This window comes from Enhydra lutris, unplaced genomic scaffold (assembly GCF_002288905.1).
Source record: "Enhydra lutris kenyoni isolate GAN:26980312 unplaced genomic scaffold, ASM228890v2 scaffoldscaffold60, whole genome shotgun sequence".
Classification (NCBI taxonomy): domain Eukaryota; kingdom Metazoa; phylum Chordata; class Mammalia; order Carnivora; family Mustelidae; genus Enhydra; species Enhydra lutris.
In genome coordinates, this window is record NW_019154144.1 from 5,944,821 (window position 1) to 5,950,820 (window position 6,000).

Below are 6,000 nucleotides of genomic sequence, written 5' to 3' on the forward strand. Positions count from 1 at the left end.
ATGCCCAATGCATATGTGGCTTAGTAATCAGCCAAAGATGCAAGAAAATCCTTATGCAGATTTTTGTATGCTTTTTCTGTATAACTCTCTTCTTTCCAGATCTCTGCTGTGCATATTCAGCCACCACAGCCTCTGAATTCTGCTCTTTTCTCCAGCTCATTGTCATTATAGTTGTCTGCCTGCATTTACCCTTCCTACCTGCAGGAAAATGCCTCTAGGCAAAACTCATGGGTGATTTTAGAGTTTCTGTCACTGGTTTCTTTTCTCTCACACATCAATCTTGCACTGCGTGCTGTCCAATGTCCATTATAGAGTTGCTATATATATTTTGTCTGGTTTTCTAGTTGTTTACAATGGGAGGGCAAGTCTAGTATCAGTTACTTTTTTGTAATTGGTAGTGAAAGCCTTGAATTAAGGATTTTTAACTGAAAGCCCTGATTTCTGTGTATGAATCTAACACAATTCTTTAAAACTCTATGATATATGTACTTTTTCCCCCAGGGTGTTGAGATATAACATTGTGTCAGTTGTATATTGTAAAATGTGTTGACATGATACACATAATTGCCAAATGATTATCACCAAAGCTTTAGCTAACACCTCTGTCACATCATGAAATTACCATTTCCTTTAATGGTGAGAACATTAAGATCTCAGCAACTTTCAAATATATAATAAAGTATTACTCATTATAATCACCATCCTGCACATTAGATCCCCATAACTTACTCATTTTAAAATCTGAAGTTCATACTCTTTGACCAATATCTTCTCATTTCCCCACTTCTTAGGCCCAAAACCATAATTTTACCATCTGTTTCTGAGTTTGGCTTTTTATTTTTATTTTTCATTTAATTTTATTTTTTCAGTGTTCCAAATTCATTGTTTATGCACCACACTCAGTACTCCATGCAATACGTGCCCTCCTTAATACCCACCCCTAGGCCTTCCCAACCCCTCACCCTCCAAAACCCTTCAAACTCCAAAACCCTCAGTTTGTTTCTCAGAGTCCACAGTCTCTCATGGTTCATCTCCCCCTCTGATTTCTCCCAACTCACTTCTCCTCTCCTTCATCCAATGTCCTCTGTGTTATTCCTTATGTTCCACAAGTAAGTGAAACCATACGATAATTGACTCTTTCTGCTTGACTTATTTCACTCAGCATAATCTCCTTTAGTCCCGTCCATGTTGATAAAAAAGTTGGGTATTCATCCTTTCTGATGGAGGCATAATACTCCATAGTATATATGGACCACATCTTCCTTATCCATTCATCTTTTGAAGGGCATTTTGGCTCTTTCCATAGTTTGGTGACTGTGGCCATTGCTGCTATGAAGATTGGGGTACAGATGGCCCTTCTGTTCACTCCGTCTCTATCTTTGGGGTAAATGCCCAATAGTGCAATTGTAGGGTCATAGGGTACCTCTATTTTTAATTTCTTAAGGAATCTCCACACTGCTTTCCAAAGTGACTGTGCCAACTTGCATTCCCACCAACAGTGTAAGAGGGTTCTCCTTTCTCCACATCTTCTCCAACACACATTGTTTACGTTGTTTACTTTGTCTTGTTAATTTTGGCCATTTTAACTGGTGTAAGGTGGTAGGTATCTCAATGTGGTTTTGATTTGAATCTCCCTGATGGCTAATGATGATGAACATTTTCTCATATGTCTGATAGCCATTTGTGTGTCTTCTTTGGAGAAGTGTCTGTTCATGTCTTCTGCCCATTTTCTGACATGATTATCTGTTTTGTGTGTGTTGAGTTTGAGGAGTTCTTTCTAGATCCTGGATATCAGCCCTTTGTCTGTATTGTCATTTGCAAATATCTTGTCCCATTCTGTGGGCTGCCTCTTTGTTTTGTTGACTGTTTCCTTTGCTGTTTAGAAGCTTTTGATCTTGATGAAGTCCCCAAAGTTCATTTTTGCTTTTGTTTCCTCTGTCTTTGGAGACATGTCTTGAAAGAAGTTGCTGTGGCTAGTGTCAAAGAGGTTACTGCCTATGTTCTCCTCTAGGATTTTGATAGATTCCTGCCTCACGTTGAGGTCTTTTATCCATTTTGAGTTTATCTTTGTGTATGGTGTAAGAGAATGGTCGAGTCTCATTCTTCTACACATAGCTGTGCAATTCTCCCAGCACTATTTATTGAAGAGACTGTCTTTTTTCCACTGTATATTTTTTCCTGCTTTGTCGAAGAGTATCTGACCATAGAGTTGAGGGTCAATATCTGGGCTCTCTACTCTGTTCCACTGGTCTATGTGTCTGTTTTTATGCCAGTACCATGCTGTCTTGGTGATCACAGCTTTGTAGTAAAGCTTGAAATCAGGCAATGTGATTCCCCCAGTTCTGTTTTTCTTTATCAACATTTTCTTAGCAATTTGGGGTCTCTTCTGGTTCCATACAAATTTTAGGATTTTTTTGTTCCAGCACTTTGAAAAATGCCAGTGGAGTGGTGCCTGGGTAGCTCAGTGGGTCCCAGGGTCCTGGGATTGAGCCCCACATTGGGCTCTCTGCTCGGCAGGGAGCCTGCTTCCTCCTCTCTCTCTGCCTGTCTCTCTGCCTACTTGTGATCTCTCCCTGTCAAATAAATAAAATCTTAAAAAAAAATGCTGGTGGAATTTTGACTGGAATGCATTGAAAGTATAGATTGCTCTAGGCAGTATAGACATTTTAACAATGTTTATTCTTCCAATCCATGAACATGGAATGCTTTTCCATCTTTTTGTGTCTTCTTCAATTTGAGTTTGGCTTTTTAAAATTCCATACTAGTGATGTCATACAATATCTCTCTTTGTCTTTTTCACTAGCATAATGCCCTCAAGGCCCAGCTGTCTTGTCACAATGGCAGTATTTACTTCTTTCTCATGGCTTAATAATATATATATCACATCTTTATCCATTCATCTGTTGAGGGACACTTAGGTTACTTTCATGTCTCGGCTGTTCTGAATAATGCCACAGTGAACATGGAGGTGCATATGTCTCTTCGATATCCCATTTCATTTCCTTTCGATATATACTCAAGTGAGATTGCTGGATCATATGGTAGTTCTTTTAATTTTTTGAGGAATCTCCATACTGTTTTCCATGGTGGCTGTACCAATTTACATTCCTGCCAATAGTATGCAAGGGCTTCCTTTCTCATATCCTCACCAAAACTGTTATTTCTTGTTTTTTTTTTTTTTGATAATAGCCATTCTAACAGATGTGAGGTGATAGCTCGTTGTGGTTTGATTGCCATTTTCCTATAAGTAATGTTGCATCTTTTTATGTGCGTGTTAGCTATCTGTATGTCCTCTTTAGAAAAATGTCTATTCAGATCTGCTTATTTTTTATTTAGAACATTTTCTTTTTTGCTCTCGAGTTGTATGAGTGCTTTCTTTTGCGTATATTTTTGGATATTGGATATTATCAGATATATGGTCTGCAAATATTTTCTCCCATTCAGTAGGTTGCCTTTTCATTGTATTGATGATTTCCATGGTTCTGCAGAAGCTTTTTAGTTTGATGTTGATCCACTTACTTGCTTTTGTTCCTTTTGCTTTTGGTGTCAGACTCAAGATCTTTGTCAAGGAGGTTACTACCTGTATTTTCTTCTAGAAGTTAATTTATGGTTTCTGGTCTTAAGTTCAAATCTTTAATCCATTTTGAGTTAATTTTTGTGTGTGTTTGAATTTCATTATTTTGTATGTGTCTGTCCAGTTTTCACAACACCGTTTACTGAAGAGACTGTCCTTTCTCCATTGTATATAGTTTTGGCTCTTTTGTCATAAATTAATTGACCGTGTACACATGGGATTATTTCTGGGCTCTCTATTCTGTTCCATTGATCTATATGTCTGTTTTTATGCCAATACCATATTGTTTTATTTACTATAACTTTGTAATAGAGTTTGAAACCAGGGAGCACAGTGCTTCTAGCTTTGTTCTTCATTCTCAAGTTTTCTTTAGCTATTTGGGGTTATTTTGTGGTTTCATACAAATTTTAGGACTGTTTATTTCTGTGAAAATGCCACTGAATTTTGATACCTGTTGCATTGAATCTTTAGATTTCTTTGGGTAGTATGGGCATTTTAACAGTATTCTTCAAATTCATAAGCATGGATTATCTTTTGTATTTGTATCGTCTTCAATTTCTTTCATTAATGTAGTTTTCAATATACAGGTCTTTGGCTTCTTGGTTATTCCTGGTTATTTTATTCTTTTTGATATAATTATAAAGAGATTATTTTCTTTATTTCTCTTTCTGGTAGTTTGTTATTAGTGTATAGAAATGCAGCAGATTTTTGTGTATTGATTTTGTATCCTGAAACTTTCCTGAATTAGTTTTAACACTTTTTTTGCTGGAATCTTTGGCGTTTTATATATATAATATCAGGTTATCTATAGACAGTACAGTTTTATTTTGTTCTTTCTGGTTTGGATGCTCTTTGCCTTTTTCTTGTATAATTGCTCTGACTAGGACTTCCAATATTATCTTGAGTAGAAGTGGCAAGAGTAGGTATCCTTGTCTTGTTCCTGGTCTTAGAGGAAAGGTTTTTAGCTTTTTCCTGTTGAGTATGACATTAGCTCTGGGTTTGTCATATATGGCCCTTATGTTGAAGTACTTCCCCTCTTTACCCACTTTGTTGAGAGTTTTTAATCATAAATGGATGTTGAATTTTGCCAAATGTTTTTTCTGAATATTGAGATGATCATATGATTTTTATCCTTTATTTTAGTAATGTGATGTATCATATTGACTGATATGCAGATTTTCTACCATCCTTATATCCCTGGAATAAATCCTATTCAATTATGATGTATGAGCCTTTTAATGCACTTTAAATTTGTTTTGCTAATAATTTATTGAGGATTTTTATATCTATGCCATTAGGGATATTGGCCTACAGTTTTTCATTCTTGTGGTATCTTTGTAATCAGAGTAATGCTTACCTCATAAGATGAATTTGGAAGAGTTTCCTCATCTTTAATTTTTTGGAAGAGTTTGAGAAACACTGGTATTCATTCTTTGAATGTTTGATGGAATTCACCAGTGAAGCCTTCTGGTCCTAAACTTTTAATTGTTAATGGTTTTTAATTACCAGTTAAATCTTCTTACTAGTAATTGGTCTGTTCAGATTTTTCATTTCAATAATGATTGGTAGATTGGTAGCTCTAGTAGATAGGTAGATTGGTAGATTGTGTTTCTTTATTGGGTAAATCACAGATCTATTTGTCTTTAGGTTTTGTTACCAGAGGTGATTATGATCCTTTGGTGGAATCATGTTCCCTTGATTTTTCAAGTTCTTTGAAGTTTTGCATTACTTTCTTCATTTCTGAAGTAGCAGTCTTCTCCTCTGGGCTTCTCTAACTGCTTTTGGGAGAGAGACCTTCCATCAGCCGTGATACAGATTCTGAAGCTATCACAGATCTCTTTTGGGTCCACATGTTACTTCTCACCCCCTTGGATGGCAGAGTTCTTAAGCTTTAAGCCTTTTCTTCACCTTACAATGAAGCAGGCCAAGTGCTGACAATTTCCCTTTTGTTTCCAAATGGTGGTGCTAAAGCTCGAATTTATGGTCTCTCCCTGGTCTGCAGATTTGGCCAACCTAAGTGCATGTTCACTACCCTCTTCCAAAGTTCACTCTAGCTGGGAGCACAAATAGGTGGCCACAGGATAGGGAGGTTTGTATGTGAAGTACGCAGAGTGCTGGGAGTTTCTGTGGACCAGTTGGGGTGACCCACAAGTGAGGTGTTCCCAGCAGCTCACAGGCAGATTTTTGATGGAATCTGTGATGCAGGTAGGATCTGAGTCCCTTATTATCCTCCAATAGTTGTATTTGCAACTCTCTTTGTCTCACCCTGCCCCCAGTCATGTAGCTCATGATTCTGTACTCTCATGGGACAATAGAGAAAGGGGTTTCTTTGACGGCATCAGGTACAGCTGGTGAAGCCAGGTATTCACTCACACGCTCTTTCTTTCCCCCATGGGACAAATGTGGTGAAGGAAGGTGTCCTTTTG